The sequence below is a fragment of the Arvicanthis niloticus genome, chromosome 26 (genome assembly GCF_011762505.2).
Source record: "Arvicanthis niloticus isolate mArvNil1 chromosome 26, mArvNil1.pat.X, whole genome shotgun sequence".
Lineage (NCBI taxonomy): Eukaryota > Metazoa > Chordata > Mammalia > Rodentia > Muridae > Arvicanthis > Arvicanthis niloticus.
Genome location: NC_133434.1, coordinates 9891176 through 9910570, shown reverse-complemented (window position 1 = coordinate 9910570; position 19395 = coordinate 9891176). Strand labels below are relative to the sequence as shown.

General features: G+C 42.9%; 1 long non-coding RNA gene across 2 annotated transcripts; it reads right to left on the bottom strand.

Moving 5' to 3' along the window:
• Positions 1–540: 540 nt before the first annotated feature.
• Positions 541–9462, bottom strand: LOC143439048 (uncharacterized). Of its 2 annotated transcripts, XR_013107500.1 has the most exons (3): positions 9261–9462; positions 3703–3788; positions 541–3615 (listed from the first exon to the last, which is right to left on the bottom strand). It is a non-coding gene; the product is annotated as an uncharacterized LOC143439048 (long non-coding RNA). The 2 variants fall into 2 exon arrangements; XR_013107499.1 differs by having other exon boundaries at positions 541–3788.
• Positions 9463–19395: the final 9933 nt, after the last annotated feature.

Here is a 19395-nt window from a genome sequence, read left to right as displayed (position 1 = left end):
CATGATGTGGTGTTTCCGAGTGGTGGTATAAGCAGCTCTGTGGATCGCCTGTGACTGCTTTACTTTTCATTTTCTAGACCACTCTCAAGGAAAAAAAAAAAAAAAAAAAAAACACTATATTTTGATAAAAATCACTCTCCCCAGAAAATTTAGTCTCTTCATCCATGAACACATCCGGGCAACATTGCCTTTACATTTGTACACGAACAAGGATATCCATACCAGGTTCAAAATGGAAGGCACATCAATCTGAACACAGACAGAGGGATACACATAAGGAAGGGGACATTTTTTGACTCATGAGCGTTCTGGGTTTCTCTGTTTCTTGCAAAGATTACTATTGGCTGCAACTGGACCACGTGGGCGGCTACTGGGCAGGAGGGGCCTCTTCAACAGGTCACTTGCTTTGTTTCAACTTCACAGTCAGCATGATCGTCCATCAGTCTAGCAGTCTCTGCAGTCTTTTTTTTTCCTTTTCACTGGGGAGACATTCTGAGAAAGGGGGCTATAGGACCAGCTGAAAGGAACATCACATCGGAACAACTAGAAAGACAATAGAACATGTCACAGACAGTTATCACATTGACTGTTGAATGGAAGTGAATTTGGGACATTGGAGAGACAATGCTATGTCTAACTACAGCAGAAGTGCTGCATTACTTCAACAAGAAGTGGCTTTCTTTCATTGTTCCCTTTGCTCGGGAATCAATGAAGCAGTGGTCTTGTCCCAGCGTGCACAAAAAAGAAAGCTTCAGGTCTGCCCTCCCTGAAACAGGACACACAGGCACAGAGCAAAAGATGACAGGACACAGAGCACAGTAAAATGAGTCCTAGGAATGAAGGCAAAGCAAGTTAGTTGTAGGTGCCTAACTGCTTAGCAATGCAGGGGTGAATGAGGCACCTGGAGCTATTTGGTGCTAACTGCTAAGCCCCTTGAATTTGTCTTGGTGTTTTCAGTGCTGGACATAGAGCTTGGTACATGGTACTGAAACAGAAAGAGAAAGAAAGGGAATGAGGGAGAGAAAAAGGAGGGGAGGGCATAGTGATAAAGAGAAAGGAAAAAGAAAAGGGAAGGAAGGAGAGGGAATGGGGGAAGAGGAAGAGAGAGGGTAGGAGAAAGGGAAGAAAGGAGAAGGTATTAAGGACAGGAGTTACTGCAGTATTGGGATTCACAGGAAAGAAAGGGTGTGGAGACTGGGGAAATCCAGTCTGGCTTATTAAAAGAAGGGGTTTTACATTCTGGGTGGTTTGAGAAAAGGAGGTGGGGTCATTTTCAGGTGGCTTGGAACGTGTTAGTGTCTCGTTTAGGAAGTACGTTGTGGTCAAGCGACCATTGTAGGCTCGTGAAAGGAACATGACCACAATTCAAATAAACCAAGAGGAACGAGAGACACAGAACTTAAAGGCACCAATCCAATGGAGTAAATAAACCACACCACAAGAAATGGCAGGATAGCAGAAGGGCTGGGGAAAGAGGGCGTGGCCTAAAACAGAAAGGCAAGTGTCTCTCTGGATATCGTCCAAGTTAATGTTGAAAGATATGGGTTTATAACTGGGATCAAAAATTCACTTCTTCCCCTGGGAAGCTTTACTTTTCTTCTTTTCTTTTGCCCCAGGCTGCTGCTTTTCTGTCACTATCCCTTCCTGAAAATAAACTCCAATCTTTGGTGCTTTCTCAACAGGGTAAAACAGATTAGTAAATACCAACCCTGGAGGTGGGACCAGATGTAGCTTTGAAGAACAATTGATGGTACAAATGGAACAATAGGTTTATGGGTTTTTGATCTTGCTTCTATGGCCCCTATACTATGATATATCTTCAATGATTCTGAGAGGGGCAAGTACTGAGACCCTACCTAGCCTGACCCACTCAAGTCACTTCACAGATAAGGGTATTTGAGAAGAGAGGTGTTAATGTTTCTCTCTTACTCTGCAGAAGTTGTTATGAATGAGATGTATTTGCAGCTGGTTTTTAGTTAACTAAAGCCTTTGACATCGCCTTCTCCTTTCTTCTCACACAATGGAAACGCATCAGTGAGTTGAACAGTGCTGCATTAAATACTTGAGGATGCTGATTTGCTAGAGGAGACATCTAACTGGTAGAATGTGACTTAGGGTAAATATTGTGCCTGGCCAATGTACTTGGTAAACCATGATATTGAGTATGCTAAGATTTGGCATGCATGTAATACCCACTCGTGAATAAATTAGCATGCTATTGTATTAAGAAAAGACAGTGCACATAATACTTGTATGATTCATATAGGTAGGGAGTAAAGGAAAGCCCAAGAATATCCAAGAAGATTTAAAAAAAAAAAAAAAAGAAAAGAAACAAGCTTGTTTTGATGTTATATATAGCCAACCCATGCAAAAATGGCTTTTATATAATATATATATATATATATATATATATATATATATATATATATATATATAATAAACACCATTAAAAGGAATTTTGAGGAATCAATATGAAGCGGACAGTAGGAGAAACGACAGGTTTCATGTGTTTTTCATGAGTTAAACATTTTACAGCTTTGCTCTTTGGGTTCTGCACCTACCTAATTGCACCGAGTAAGTGCAAGGGCCTCTTGAGAGTCTTTTTGTGATTTGAATGAAGAAGCAAAATCTTAGGACCTCACATATCCCTATTCAGTGACAATTCCGTAAGCTTGTCTCACCACCTACTACATACATGGCAAATGGCAAGTACCAGGCTGACCAGCCAACTCACTGTGCTCTGCCTGGGCTTTTTCTTAATAGGTAGATCTTCAGGGGGCAGCTCGCGGAGGAGGCTCCTCAGTGGAGCCATCAGTGGATCTCAGGAATTGTGTTGAGGCCCCAAAAGGAAACTGAAGTTAGTGCATAAGAGTCTCAGTTACTCATCTCGTGACATGCAAAATGGAGGGGGGAAAACAGAAAAGGAATTGTTTATTATTGTTAATGGTTTGCTTGCTTTTATTAGATTAAAAACCATCATCTCTGGCAAATGCCGTTTCTCCGATTCCAACAAAGGAAATGGATTCCTTATGAGTAATATTTACTATTCTGTTGTTCTCTGTGCTTCCAAGTTATCCACAGTCAGGATGAAGAGCAAATTCACAAAGAATTGGAAATATTTTGCAAAGAATTCAAATTTCTCCAGTGACGACACTTTGAAAGATCGTTAGTTTGCACCATCTAGGATTTCCACTTTCATTCTCATGGAAGCACACAGGATGCAAAGTCCTTTTATTCTTGTATTAATTAACAAGGAATTAAAAAAAATAAGCTGGCTTAAAAAGCATTCCACTCAGGAGTAATTTCAAGTGATGAGACATGCCCAAGGGTGGGGGTGGGGAACAAACTCAAGTACGCTACATGTAAAGCAAAGTGCAGCTATACGCACATTAGTATAATTACAGATTGCAAATTATATCGGATGTATCTAATATCTAATTTTTTGAAAGCTGATTCCACTTGAGGCTTCAATAACAGCATCAACATTTCGCAGGTGGCTTCTCTGTACAGTATCCAATGGGAATTATTCTTCCAGAGTGCCTATAGCCCTCAAGTTAAAACTGGAGCTCCCACTTAAAGGACCAACCAAGGAACACTGAGCACTGAGAACAGCACCTAGACAAAGGAAATGGAGTGGGGGTGACCCTGGATCACACTGAGTACAGTTGCTTATTTCATCTCCACTGTGAACATGATACTTACTTGCTTTAAGCAATAAGGAACTTCAACATCCGTCAGTAGAAAATGTGGGAGAGGTTACGTACACGCTGAAGATGCCAACTGAAAAGCTAAGGGTTGGGCATTTCTTAGATCCACAGATAAAAGGAAAACTGTGCATCAAGGTGGTGTGTTTTACCTTTGACTCCAAACAGAAAGCCTTACGTTAATTCCAGCCCATCTATGACATACAGTTTGTGTGTCTAAAGACGATTCACACTCAGCTTTGAGGAACTGGCTTTTGTCCTCCAGCCCTGCACGAATCAATCACCGACCAACTAAAATACATTTGAGATCTCAGAGAAGGAGGCATATTCTCCAAGTTGACTGGATCTATTTTCTTGAGTCCTCCTCAAAGATCCTGCTAATTAGTCGAGGTTGCTGCTGTACTGTTTAATTATCCGCACTCCCCTACGATGAAATACGTTGTCGTAGCGCCCACTTTACAGTGCAGTGACTGCTCACATGTGATGCTGCCTCTACAGTTAGTGCATTCCTTTGTTCTGCTCAGAAGTGGTTTTAGAAAAAAAAAAAAGGGGTGGGCCCGGAAGGAGGAGCCTCAGGGGTTTGTAAAATAAAATCATTCATTCCTGGGGCATGTGCTGAATTCAATGCATTTACATGAATTCTGCTTTAGAAATTAAGTCTCTGCTCCACTTGGAATAAGCCAAGGCACATGTCGGGTGACTTCAAATGCAGCCGTGAGGCTTTGAGTGTACCTTGAACATCTCTCTAGTGAATACTCACTGTAATGCGGTGGGGGGGGGGGAGTGGAAAGGATGACTTGATTTCTTTCTTTCTTTTTTTTAATCAGCAAGGAATGTCTTTAACAAGGAAGAAGTAAATTATGATAATTACTCTGAATGGTCGGATCCTTGAGCATTACTAATTAGCATTTATTGCCTGGATTATAGAACAATACAAGTGAAACCAAACTACGGTTGCTCTTTTACCTTGAAAACTTGAAAAGGCAATGGGAGAAGAACTGTGCAGCCACCTCCGCGTTGCAGACAGCAGACAATCTACCTCTCCACAGCCTGCAGACTCCCTCCTTGTGGAAACACACCCATATGGGCTCAGCATTTCTGGCCCATTCATCCTTTTTTGTGTTAGGTTCATATTTGCCTGGGCTATGAGGTTCAGGAGACTGATAACGGGCAAAACATTTTGGCCAGAATACCATCTGAGGACGATGTTATCAGCTGGGAGAGCTTAGCAAGAAAGGGCTGAAACTCCATGCTCCATAAGAATATGGAATTCTCTCCAAGAAATATTTGACTTCAAAATAGAACAAAGAACTCAGCTCTTTGGTGAATGAAATTTTACATTTCCTCACTGGCCCTAAGGACTGAACCTTAAAAGAAAAAGCTGGGAAAAAATGATGGGTTTCTGGTATAAGGACATCTATCTATCTATCTATCTATCTATCTATCTATCTATCTATCTATCTATCTATCTATTTTCCATTGGGAATCTGTGATGACATAGGTTCTGAAATTAGAAAACAAAAATTAGATGTTTAATGACAGGTTGACAGCACTAAATAAATGCCATCGTTAGAATCTGGCAACTGAATTTTTAAAAGAAGCCTGCAGGTATAATATAAGGAGAGAAAGGAAGAAGGAAAAAAAAAAAACCCTCCCTGAGCCGTTTTTCATTCTGCAATCTCTGCCGTTCTCCACATCCCATTACAGCCAATGGAGAGAAAAGACTACGGTCAGTCAGAAAACTGGCTCTAAATACAGTCATCGTTCTTCCAAATACCGTCCATGGTTTCCCCACCCTGGGCCTTTTTAGTCTGAAAGAATAAGTTTGCCTAAATCTGTGAGGAGATTAAATAGACTGGTGATAGAAATTAATTCTGCCGAATGAGCAGATGCATTCGAGTTGCCCAGATGCAAATAAGATAGATAATACATTTCTTTGCCTTTGACATGCTAGGAGGATTAGTTTAGAATGTTAAATCTGATTTTATTAGAATATATTAGCAGTGTTTTAATTAATACCAATCAAACGTTTTTTTTTTTTTTTTTCTTTCCCTGGGGCTTGATATGTTCCTAACACTTTCTAAATCATCTGTTTTCCCCTCCAGAAAAAAAAAAAACCTACCAAATCTCTAAAGCCTTTGTTACATGCTTCTAATTTTAATTTTACTGTGTTCGGTGAAAAACCATAAACTTTTTGCATAAAGGTGTTTTGCCCATAAATTTTATTTCAGGTGCCAGATTTTTAAAGTGTTACTATTTCTCTAGCATGCCTCCTTAAAAAAAGAAAGAAAGGAAAGAAAGAAGGAAGGAAGGAAGGAAGGAAGGAAGGAAGGGAGAAATTAGAAATTTGAAAATTAAGCATTTTCTATAGTTTTCTTTGGGAGGCAAGATATCCCAAAACAGGTTTCAGCTGGTTAAATTTCAAATGCATTGGTTTTGAACAGACAAAACAAAAAACAAACAAACAAACAAAAAAAAACAACAAAAAAAAACAAGACTTTTTAAAAGGAGGTGGTAGTGTGTGTGTGTGTGTGTGTGTGTGTGTGTGTGTGTGTGTGTGTAAGCTAGGTAAAAAATATGGTGAGCCACTGCACCCTGTGAACTGAATTCTAACTGTGCTCCAAGGAGGCACAGGACAGTGTTCCACTCATTATCCCTCCCTTTCTCTCCAGTTTCCTGTCCTCCTGCGCCCTGAGCTCCAGTCCCCCCATCTCTTTTCTTCCCCCAGTGCACCCCCACTGCAGCGCCCAGCCTTATTTTTTTTACTTTTTTTTAATCTGCCAGGCTGGATTTTCGCTTTTAAAGATCAGTATCAATAATAGCCTGCTTGTTTCGGTTACACTCTCCCTCTAAAAGACAGTCCCCTCTAATTGATGCGTCTGGGCTAGTCTAGACTGGTAGTGATTGAACCAACCACCAATTATGTTATTCATTTCACTGAACTTCACTGATGGGCTCCATGAGGAAGAGGGGGTGTCGAGAGACCTGCCGTTGCAGGGAAGCAGTTGCCTGCTAAAATATAAAAAACCTGTGTGTCACACGCACCGCTGAATGCCTGGGCACCCAGCTTTAGTCTGAGATGAGGAGGAATCCACTTGAAAGCATAGGGAAAAAGCAGGAGTGGCCCGGAGTACAAACTGAAACATTTGTATTGAGTTATGTCCCCCCTACAATCATTTGAAATCACAGAGAGAGTACGGCTATCGTAGCTTTATTGATCATGCACACGTTTCTATCAGATAGGCTGCGTGCATATCTTGCCTTCCAAAGCACCAAATGTCTGCCAATCTTTTGCATGTATGATGTGAATATATATTGCCCATAAGTTAAATTGATGTACTGCCATAATTTCCACATAGCTATGCATATACCTTGGCTGAAATGGGGTGGGGAATTGTTAATTATTTTATATAAACTCACAGAACATCTCTTACAGAACTGTACGCTTTGACACACATTCCACCAAATGCTGCCAAGTAATAGTTAAATCACAGCCGCTCAGGAGGTTTCAACAAAAGACACAGCACAGTTGTGCACACTTCTCAGCTCAGCGTTCTGATGCAAAATGCTTTCTTGACTGCAGTTTGGAATAAAATGAGTAAAATTGCAAGAAATGTTTAGAAAATAGAAAACAGTTTTCTTCACTTTCCACTCTGTGTGCACAATGAGGCTGCAGCCGTTCAAAAAAAAAAAAAAAAAAAATCTTTCCAAAGATGAAAGCATCTGGGGTCTGGGTTGATTTAGGTATTTTCCAAAAATGGAGAGAAAGGTTGGGCCGAGAAGAGGAAAACTGTTTAAAGGAAACCAGTGCGCCCGAAATTTTCTACAACAAAGGAAAGGTAAACTGTCGTGTCCTTCTCTCTCAACGTGAGGCAGACCTGACCTGAGACACTGGAACTATCCTGCCATGGAAAGTTATAATCTCAGAAAACTACAAAGTAGGAAATGCTAACAATTGCCTTGAGAGAGGATCATTTTGAAATGTGGTTTGATATTACCATATTATATTATTGATTATCGGGTTGAATTAAAATCTTGATGGACCATCTTTCTAATTTCTAAAGGAGAGTCATGGGCATTGATTCCCCCCCAACCCCCATCCCAAAGAATGCAATAATACCAAATGCACCCAGCTATTTCCTTCATTCCATAATATTTAGAAAATACACATCTATCTTCTTCACCTTTAAGTCCATCGTGTATCATATTTTTTAAAGAGGTACCAAACCGAGGAGGGAGAATTCTTCCTCCTTTTTTTTTTCTCACAAAATCTTGCAAAGTAACACGTATTTTGTCTTTCCTGACTTCTTAATTCCCTTCCTTTGTATTGAACACAAGAGTTGGATATTTAACCTTTTCCTTTAGTCCCGACTAGAGGTGTATGAGTGAAACCTCCCTCTAGCCACACAGAACACACATATAGACAATGCAAATAGAATACATTCTCATGCCCATTTTAATTGGGCACAATTTTGAGATGAACTGTTGAGCTTAAAAGTTGGAGGCATGGGGCATGCTGGGACTTCAGCTGAGATGTTCTGAGGCCAAGCACCAGGTACTGAGCTGTTGGTATTACGCTCCGATAGTACTGTGTGTTGCTCTCAAGGAATAAATCCACCAGCCTCAGCCTCGGTATCAGCCATAAACACAAGTGTCCATAGCAGCCAACACAGGATGCTAACATTCTATGCCTACTTTTATAGAAGCCAGGAGCTGCCACACTATGGTCACCTGATCCCACCTAACAATGGAAGCCTCAGAGGTGTATTCCCATCACTTCTGACAAACTTTCCTTCCTTCCTTCCTTCCTTCCTTCCTTCCTTCCTTCCTTCCTTCCTTCCTCTTTCTTTCTTTCTTTCTTTCTTTCTTTCTTTCTTTCTTTCTTTCTTTCTCTTTCCCTTTCTTTCTTCCTTAAAAGACAAAAAAGTTCCTTCAGCGACAGCGACGACGCAAAGGCACGACTCGCAGCTCCCAAGAGCCTAACCCGTGGATTTAAACGGTAAACATCACAAGTTAGGGTCTCAGGGACTGAGGGGAGCGCAATACAATTCTTTCTTTCTTGAGACAAAACAAAGCAAAAATTAAAAATGACAGGCAATTTTGGCTGCAGACTCAGGAGTAAAATGCAGCAAACAGGTGGTCCAGCTACATCCTGACTCTCTACGCCTCTTCTCTTCACAAAATTTAGATCCAGTTCTGTCTCCATACATCCCTGTATACACAATATATGTGTGTGTGTATATATATATATATATATATACCTGAACATGCAAATGCCTGTTGTATCAAAGAAAACTTTGCAGCTTTGGGTAAAATGATTTATCAAATTGGAAAATAATACGAATAAGCTCAGAACCGTCCAGTTCTATTTGGAAAGAAAAGAAGTGATCTACAATTGGAATTAAACATCTCTTCAAACCTTTCATTTGTAACTAGCACGATTGACTGAGGAGAGGAAAATATGCATCTGCCTTCCCCCAGGGCAAGCGTGATACCGCATGCAACAATCCTAAGAGATGGGGTTTGGGGAAAGGTTAGAAAGGTTTTTGAACTCACCCATTTGAAGTGGAGCCTGGCTGCAGAGCTTCCAGGAGCGCCATCCGGAGCCGGGGGAGAATGTGAGGTCGCAGTGCTCGCTTGAGGCTGGGCGAGGTGTTCAATAGGACAGAGAATGGGGCGGGGAGGGAAGGCGGGGGCAGGAAGCGATACTCCAAAATCCAGAGAAGACCGTAACTCTGTGGTTTATGCTTTGACCGGGGGTGGGGGGTGGGGGGAAGGCAGTTGGGTGGGAGTGGAGGGAGGGGCTGGGGCTGATCGAATTTGGAAAATAGTCGGTTAAAAAATTAAAAATAAATAAATCGAGAGAGAACGAGAAAATTTCCCAAGGACTGCTCGGGGGAAACAAATTTTTTTTTCTTTTTCTTCTTCTTTCTCTAGCATTCAGAATTCTGTCAGTCTTGCAAACCTGGCCCTCCTCTGCATCAGCTGCTTGGCTGAGGCCAAGGCCAAAATCACCCAGAGCGAGCACCAGCCTGTCATTTGGTAGACGCAAAGTAGGAAGGGGTGGGTGCGAGCTGGGGAGATGCTCCCCCACCCTCGCCTCCCGCTGCGGATCCTTTGAAGCCTTTGGCCAATATTTCAGAGGAATCCGAGGCATAATCCCCCTCCATCTTCACAGACAGCTACTAGTGCTATACCTGATAGAGTCGCTTTCTCGAACCTCCTCTGCCTGGAAGCGGTGCTTCCCTGTGCAGAATTCAAAAAAAAAAAAGAAAGAAAGAAAGAAAGAAAGAAAGAAAGAAAGAAAGAAAGAAAGAAAGAAAGAAAGAAAGAGAAAAAAGAAAAAAGGAAGGAAGGAACGAAGGAAGGAAGAAAGAAAGAAAGAAAGAAAGAAAGAAAGAACCGAAAGGGAGGGGAAGCCTATGGGAAGATGCCTCTTTAAAAAAATTTTTCTTTCCCCTCACCCCTCCTTTCTTTCTTTTATCCCAGGCCTGAGCAAAGTAGATGGCTGGCTGGGCACACAGAATAACAAAGCACTGCTGTAAGGAAGACACTGGAGGGGGCCCTTAGACTCAGAATACAAAAATAATAATAATAATAATAAATAAAAAGAAAAAATAACGAACTATTTTTAATAGACTTTCATATGCAACTAGGAACAGTTAGGAGCTCCAGGCTCACCCCCTCCTCACCAGAAGAACTACAATCATACCAGCCAGCCCCGCTAAACCGTGTCTTTTCCTTTTCTACGTGGTCTGTTTAGAACACCTCCCCAGCACACACACACACACACACACACACACACACACACACACACACACACACACACACACACACACACACACACACACACAACTTTTTTTTCCTCACCTCTGTACGATCAGCTCCTGCACAGTCCTTGGTTCGGCTCCTGATCTCCCCCTTTTTTCTCTCCCCTTTTCTCTCCAAGAGCTAGACCGACATCATATACCTAGTCTCTCTCTCTCTCTCTCTCTCTCTCTCTCTCTCTCTCTCTCTCTCGTATTATTAATAATAATAGCCCTTTCGACATAGCAGCATGAAGTGGCTGCCTTTGAGAAAGCACATTTAATCTTTACTGGCTCCCCTAGGCTTCACTGAAGAAGAAGGCAAGGGGAGAAAAAAAAAAGGAGAGAGAGGAAAAAAGGCTTGGAAGGGAGGCTGCTGACGGACAGCAAGCATCAGGCACAAATCAGCGACAAGTTGAATTTTCCTAGACCACACTGCCCCCTTTCTTCTCGGCTCTCTCCCTGGGCTCCTGGAAAGCCCCAGTGTCTGGTTACAGGAGGGAATGGGTCTCTTTCTGCCAACCATGGTACAGATTCCTCACATGCCTGCTTAAACCTCTGGCAGAGTAAGGAATCGATATTCCCCCCTCTAATCACCTTTAGCTCTTTGATGGCTTCCCCCCTTTTCTGAGAATCCACTTGGCTTCCCTCGCATCTCTCCCCCACACCCTCCCCGCCCTGCCAGGCACTGGCAACCAAAGCTTGCAGGCTGTCATCTCTCACTTCCTTCCATATCTTGAAGACAAGCCTCTTCGAAAATTCTCTCGAGCTTGCTCTCTCTGTGTTGTATCACGTCTCCTCCCGGACTAGCTGCACCGGATGCACGGAGATATCTCCCCGACTACTAATGAGATCAAAAATACTCCATCAGGTCGGGGGGGGGGGGGAGGGGGGAACTAGACATTGTAACGTACACATTATATATTATATATGTACATAAATATATATTCTTTTGCTAGATCTACAGTTCTAAGTTGCCCATTTTCTAAGGGTGGGGGACGCATTCAAGATGGGAATGTGAAAAAGTGAGACCTCTGGTGTAGTGTGTAATTGTCTGGCACCCACACACGTGTGCGGATGAGCACAGGTGAGGTGTCTTGTGAAATTTTCTTGTTCTTTTTTTTTTTTTTAAATGGGCAGATAGTCAACAACGCCTCCAAACACTTCTTCGATATTGGTGTGTAAAACCATAAAAAGAGCAATGACTCAAGTCTATATTTAAGACACATAGACATTCTTCAGGCACACAATGACCATGATGCTAAAACTCTTGCCTTTGAATGGCTGAGTTTTGCTGGTTGCCTCCGGTTGCAATGTGCACTAATTTGCCACTTCTGGTCCTGGGAGTTGGAAAGCCACTCAATCAGTCTCCTCGGCTCAGCCAAACCCTTGGCTTCCGCAGCGGGCATTTTCCTGATTCCTTGAAGCATTTGTATCCTCCCCTATTCATCAGATACAGGCATACTTTATTGATCAGTCTAATGTCCCTCAATAATGATAAGCAATACTTCACATGATGAAAAAGGGGGGGCACAAGAAAAAAATAGAAGCCATCCCCAAGAGACGAAGGGTTTGCTGTCACGGGCTTTAAATGCTTGCCTTTTATACAGTGTCCTCTCACAGTTGGTACCACTAGGGTCCCTACCTATCTGTAAACACAGGGTATACAGCTGTCTTAACCCAGTTTTCCCAATGAGGCTAGAATCTTGCAGACAACAGACAGTGCTATGTTAAAATAGAATACGGGGTTCTGTAAATAGCAAGAAAGGGGGGAAGGCAGCCAAGGATGCAGGTTCCCTGCAAGTGGGTGTTTTAAAAGGTAGTTTCTTTGTGCTCATTACAGACGTTCATTGTGCTTTGTCTCTGACGGTGAGACTTCAGATGCACGGCTGGAAGCCAAAGGAAGGAGAAGGAAGCAGTGGCAGAGGAAGGGGAAATAGAGAAGAGAATGGAGGGAGAGGAGAAAGAGAAGCAGGAGGAAGAGGACAAACAGGCAAAAGAGAAGAAGTTCCAGAATGTTGAAGGCACTTTTTTTTTTTTTTTTTTTTTTTTTTTTTTGTCATGACTAGGAAGGAGGAAGGTGTTTGCCAGGAGTTGGTGACTGGGTCAGAATCTTTTCAGATTTGGCCGATTGGATGTTTGTACTAGACTGATAAAGAACAGAGGGGGGTGGGGAGGAGAGAGAGGGAGGGAGAGAGAAACATGCTAAAATAATAAAAAAGGGTGGAGCTGTCAAAAAAAATCTTTGACTCATTGGGTGCCTCCCTGTAACGCCAAGATGACTCATTCCTAAGGAGATTCCTTGGTTGTCTTGTATATATGAGGGCCTGAGAGCAGGCCACTGTACCCAACTGGAGAGGAAAGACAAGCGGTGAAGGAAATTCTCAGGGTAAACCCCTCTAATTTGCAGTAACAGTTTAGCATAACTTCGACACCCTAAGCTAATTCGTCCTTTTCTGTGTTCACTTTGCTTACAAAGATACACAAATATATGACTCGTGAAAGTTGGGCTAAGGAACACATCATTTTCTCCATACAACTCAGCCCGTGTCTTCAGAGGATACTTATTTCAAGCAGTTAACACCTGACCCCAATTTCTGTGGGTAATTAGTGAGCTAGATAACCACACAAAGTGGGTAATTATTTAGTACCCAAGGGTACGCTAGAAGTGGGTAGCGGCTTTGTTAGCAAAAGCATATCTCTAATTATTGTATCTATGATGGGTGTTTTAAAAATACCAGTTACTCTATCAAGCGAACCACGGTAAACAAGTAACTATTTTACCATCCTCAGCATATCCATACATGTCTTCTGTCATGGTTAAGAATATTTACCTCTAATGTATGGAGTGTGGCGAAGATTAATTAGTCAACAACTGTAAGACTCTCAGAAGATTATAGGAGCTAGAGAGCTCCTAAATACAATATTCGTATCACTATTGTTACTTTGGCTACACTGTTTCTGGCTGAGAGATGCGGGAGGGAGCAGATGCTATTGTTCAGCCTATGTCTTGGTCTGTTGGTAATGCAGAAGCCACAAACATAATGAAGGCGATCCTGAAAAGTAGTTGACTGCCCAACAGTCTAACCAGGCTGCAAAAGAGAAGTAGACTGTACAGAATCGACAGTTGGCTCGGGTTAGATCTGAGGAGATGAGGTGGGAGGTGGAGAGAGGGAGGAGCAACGGGCAAGAGTCAGGGATGAGTCTGAATCAGCTGAATCACACCCTCCTTCTAAAGTCTCCTACCTCGTTGAGAAAGCACAAACACACTGACAGCCATTAAAGAAGACGTCTGTGCAAGTATTGGGATAACCTTAGCATGATCACATCAGTTAGATAGTATTTGTTGTGGAGAAGAACTTCTGTATAGATCATGTAAACGGATGCAGATGCATTTTAAAATACTGTGTGGCCGGGCAGTGGTGGCCCATGCCTTTAATCCCAGCATTTGGGAGGCAGAGGCAGGCAGATTTCTGAGTTCGAGGCTAGCCTGGTCTACAGAGTGAGTTCCAGGACAGCCAGGGCCACACAGAGAAACCCTGTCTTGAAAAACAAAAACAAAAAACAAAAAAACAAAAAAACAAAAAAATTAAAATACTGTGTTGAGGATGGGCACACACAGGCCTCAGTTTTCTTCAAGCCAAGATTGGAACCATGAAAAAGAAGCAGCTTATTGCTTTTATAAATAATTCCTAGGGTGAAAAGGGTACTATTTATTTCTCTGCTGTGAAGTAAAAAGGGGGAGAGAGACAGACAGAGACAGACAGACAGACAGACAGACAGACAGACAGAGACAGAGGAAATCCATTCATGCTTTGGGGAGCCTGATCCTGGAGATCAACTAAGCCTTGAAAATAACAAACAAAAATAGGAACAAGAAAAAATTAACGAAAACTTACTACTTTCTCTGTGAACGTCCATCGCCTTGAGTATGTCATTTGGGTCTAGTAGAGGCAGGACACATAGAGGTCTCGGGAGTCCACATCTTCAAGTAGGCTCACCACATGTTTTTCTTTCAAAGCAATGCTGTTCTGGGGATTAACCTAGAGATCTGGGAGGTGCAATCAAGTGGGAAGTGGAAGAAAAATATGCAAAGATGTTGTATTCCATCCAGAGGATGCTTCAGGGGAACCAGGAAGAGAGTTGACTCCAGCCGTCAGCCAACATCGAAACAGTTGAAATCTCTTCCACTGGCTAGGGCACGTTTGAGACTGTGATTGAACACTAACGCTGGGGTGAATATATTTGAAGTATTTGGGAACTGAGAGGAAACTTCTCCAAAAGCCATCCAAGCCAGTCTTGTGACCCGCAGCCCAGTGTTTGTCACCCCCCTCTCTGAGCTCAGAACTACAAAGGCTAGCTGGTATTCTCCAACCCGCCCAGCTTCTTTCAAACCCACAGACTGCGCCAGACTTGGCCCCCACCTCCCCCTGCAACAGATTCTGTAGCCCTGCTCCACACAGGAAAGCAGATTTCCATGTTAATTGCCCTACCTGGCTCTCCCCTCTGTCACTAGTCCTGGTTCTTGGTTCTTGGCAAGATTTCAAAGGCCCAATCAGTTGTTTTGCCTCCCCTGCCCCCAAATCTTAATCTTCAACACATTCAGTTCCTACTTTCCCCAAATGTGACCCTTTCAAACAGCACCTTCTCCTCTTCTGCAGTGTCTTGCATTATGGACACCACGACCTGCTTTCTTTGGCCCTCCTAACTTGTGCTTAACATTATTTTATTTTATTTTATTTTATTTTACATTTTATTTTGCCTCATATAATGGAGGGACCTGAAGGAAAGCCACAGCCTTTTCTTTTTAGCATTTCCACCTGTACTGAATCATCTCAGACAATCTAAACCAGTCTAGGGCATTTCCTAAATGCTCACCTAAAAAAAGATCTCGAATCAGCAGAGAACAGGTATGTGTGTGTGTGGGGGGGGGGTAGGTGCAGAGACACATAGAGAAGACACATTCAGAATGGAGGGGGAGGGGAGGGATAAGGAGAGGGAGAGGAGAGAGGCAGAGACAGACAGAGACAGGGATGGAGAGAGGAAGAGAGAGAAGAGAGAGAGGCAAAGAGAGACAGAGACAGGGAGAGAGATAGTGAAAATTTGCCTAACTGTATGAACATAGTGGGAAAGGACCTCAGGCAAATAACGAGGGTGCTAACTGTGGCAAAAATATACAGATCACACACACATACACACACACACACACACAGAGAGAGAGAGAGAGAGAGAGAGAGAGAGAGAGAGAGAGAGAGAGAGAGAGTCTATATCAAGCATCGACATTGTTCCCTTAGATTGGATGATTCTGACCAAGTCCTTGCCTTTTGTGACGTTGGGTCAGGCATCATGGTTCTGCAGCTAGAGGTGAAACCACAGCAGCCTCTGGGTTGGAATGGAATAGAAAAGGAGGGCAAACTTCTCTAACTCATCACCTCTTCCTAGTCTGTCTGGGTTTAGGGAATAAGATACATGACAATGGAGCCCCTTCACATCTCCAGGATGTTATGACCCTGACAACCTGACAACCACCCTGTTTTCCTTATGGTTCCTGCTCACACTTCCTACTTCAGTACTTACAGGGCACTCTCGTAATCCTCTTTTTTTTTTTCTTCTGTGTTTCCTCTAATAGATCACAGGGTGAAGTGAGGGGGCTTCTACATTCCACATGCAGGAAGCTTACATCTCCATCCTTGCCTTTAAAGATGTCACAAATGTTTTATAGGTGCAGAGAATAGGGTGCCAAACAGTCATCTCTGCCCAGATAGTGTGGGGCAGTGCCAGGATTTGAACCAGGTTACGATTTGCCTAGTCTTGTCTCTGCATTGTTACAGCCTTTTGCCCTGGGTCAGTGTAACCAATCTTTTTGATCAACCTCCTCAGACCCCTGTGTATTTTAGACTTTACTCCATCCAAGGAGTGGTTTTATTTTGACAATTTTATCCAACTCATTGTCTTGTACTTAAAAATGTGCCAGACATTGTGCTGGGCAGTGTCATCCTTGGAGTTGGGGATAGACAAATGCACATGGCCTCTCTATCCTGCTGTCAGCATCTCTGTGTTCTAAAGCTGTGGGGGAAGAGGCTTTGACAATTTCCCATGTTCCCTCAGGAGAGTGCATGGCACCTACATACAACAGGAGGTACCAAAGGGCTTTGAATACATTTCTATGTAAATATTTTTGTATTGAAGCTTTACATTTTTTTTTTACATTTATTATTGACTGCGGGGTGGGATATATACCATAGCACCTAAGTTGATACCAGAGGGTATCATGAAATGTCAGTTGTTTCCTTCAACCATGTGGGTTCAAGAACTGAAGGAAGATCAGCAGGCTTACCAGCAAACACCTATAACCACTGAGCCATCTTGTCCTATATTACAGCTTTTGGAAAGAATGGGATTATGTTTAAAATAGACTTTTGAGAAGTTAGCACACTGCTGTGCATAATTAGCATGTAAAAAAAAAAGGTGAGAGTCCGCCTAATTTTTTTTTTAAAGACTATTGTCTGGCTGATGGTCTATGCAGAGTCACATTCATAATTTCTTCTGTAAGTTCTGAGGTCACATGGCTTCTTGCGTAACACTGTGGCTCAGGAGGTCTCTTCAAGTGATAAATCGTGTCAGGTGATATAGACGTGAAGGAGTATTCTGGTCTGCGTACAGGGAGAAAGGAGCTCGTACAGGGGTCCAGGACTGCACCAGACAATCCAGCCATGATGCTCTGATGATTTCAGAGAAAGAGAGCAAGGTGCTCCAAGTGTTTCATGGCTGTTTGGCCTGCATGTCTCTACGGTTTCATAATGTGTACTCTGAAGAAAGATTAGACAATTCCTTATTTTGCTTAAGGGAAGAATATTTTAAGTACATATAATTGCTATCTTTGCAGGCTAACTTCTATTCTGGTCTTAAAACAAAACAAAAGGTTTCACATATTTTTTTTTTTCACTTGAATCCATCTACTAACACAGAGATAGAGAAAAACCAAATTCCCAGAAAAACAAATCCGGGCAGTGAAGACATTACCGGGTGGGTATAACGGGATGATTGAATAGGGTATAAATGTGTGAGGTGCCATGGGTACATTTCCTCCTGGCCTCTTTGGTACTTTGCCAATATCTCCTCCTGGAGTTTTCTCTAAGGTGTAGAGTCCAGTGCATAGTGACCACCATGGATGGTAAGAGAGGAGGAAGAAGTGGGCTGAGAATCATGGCTGGAGATTGTGATTGACAGGTGTTGTTGAGCTGTGGTATGACTCTATTCTGCTCACCCTACAGTGTCTACCTCTGAATAGAGCTAACAGGGTGTGTGACTAACCCGGTGTTCGTGCTGTCCTCTATCATGCTGGGTATTGTGAGGCCACTGAATTGGTGACAAACATTGTTGCCTTCTTCATCAACTGGGAAAATGTTCCTGCTATCAACCCGCAGCACAGTTTTTACAGTTGTATCCTTTGGTGAGATTCCTCAAGTGAGATCTGGGTACGATGGTATAGTTACTCTATTCCAAATGCACTCAACATATAGAGTGTTCAAACACTCCCAGCAGAAGTCCCCTAGGAATCGCCTGCTCTTCACAGGAAGATGGGGAATGGAAATGAGTTTACATATTGCTGGTCAGCACAATCCTTCTCCTCAGGCAATGAGACCGAGCCAGCAGGGAGTGGCATGAGATACGGGTTGCATGTGGCTCAAGGATTCTTACGGTTTGTCATTTCACACTCAAAACTGTACGCTAGTTTTTAAGTGTCCGGTTAGGTGTGTCAGGATGAAAAGTTGGATGATTTTCTTCCTAAGGAAAATTTGCTTTTCTTTTGTTTGGGGAGTATGTTATGGTCTAATAGAAACTGACCACCTAAAAGGCTTGTGCACTGAAGACTTGATCCCAGCCAATGATACTATTGACTGAGGACTGGGTCGTGCTTTTCTCATCCAGGGGTCAACCCACTGAGAATTCCAGAAGCCGAACTGCCTTCTAGGAGGTGGGGCTGGATAGAGGAAGTAAGTCATCATGTGTGTGTGTGTCTGTGTGTGTGTGTCTGTGTGTGTGTGTACACGTATGTGCGTGGGGTGGGAGCATCATGTTTGAAGAGTATACCACGTCCCCAGTCCCCGAGCAGCTTTGCTCTGCCACACCCTTCTAGTCATACCGCTGGTCCTCACCACAAAGGCCCATAGACTAAAACCTCTGGACTCAGGAGCCAATCTTTCCTCCTTTAAAATGGTTTTTCTCCAGTATTTTTACACAAAGACTAAAAAACCAACACACCAGGTATTAGGAATAATCAATAATGCCCCATAGAATATACATAATAGTATTTGTTGTTACAAATTTATAAAATGATTCTGTTCCCCCTTCTGCGGAAGTGGGAGCCTTTTTCTGTCTTTGGGCCTAACTGTGCAGAAGGCTTGCTGCTTTTCCAATGGGGCCACATGGAGCCCGAAGATTCTGGAAAGTAATGTACAGTCAGACCATGAACTGCCCTGAGCTCCGGCAAAAGGAAGAGGAGAGAGAAAACTCTCCATCTCTAGGATAATGAGAGAGAAAAGAGAGTCCTCTCAAAGCTGGATGACTATTACCTGGATGTCAAGAGGACTCTGTGACATAAAGCCCATTATTCTTGGCCAAAGGGCGTCATCTGGGAGCCAAGTTCTATTTCTGCCTCAAGTCCCTGCCAGTCATTCGTCATTAGGTTCAAGCTGCCAACCGAAGAGATGCAGATCCACTCACCCCACTCCCACCCCACCCCCAGGCCTTTGGAAGATAGAGATTACTGGGCCAAGCTCCTAGAAAGGATAACCAAATAAAGACAGGGGCCAAAGATTTGGTCTAGAGTCGTTACTATACTTTTGAAACTGCCACACATAGCCTGGGGCTTCAGAGGGAAA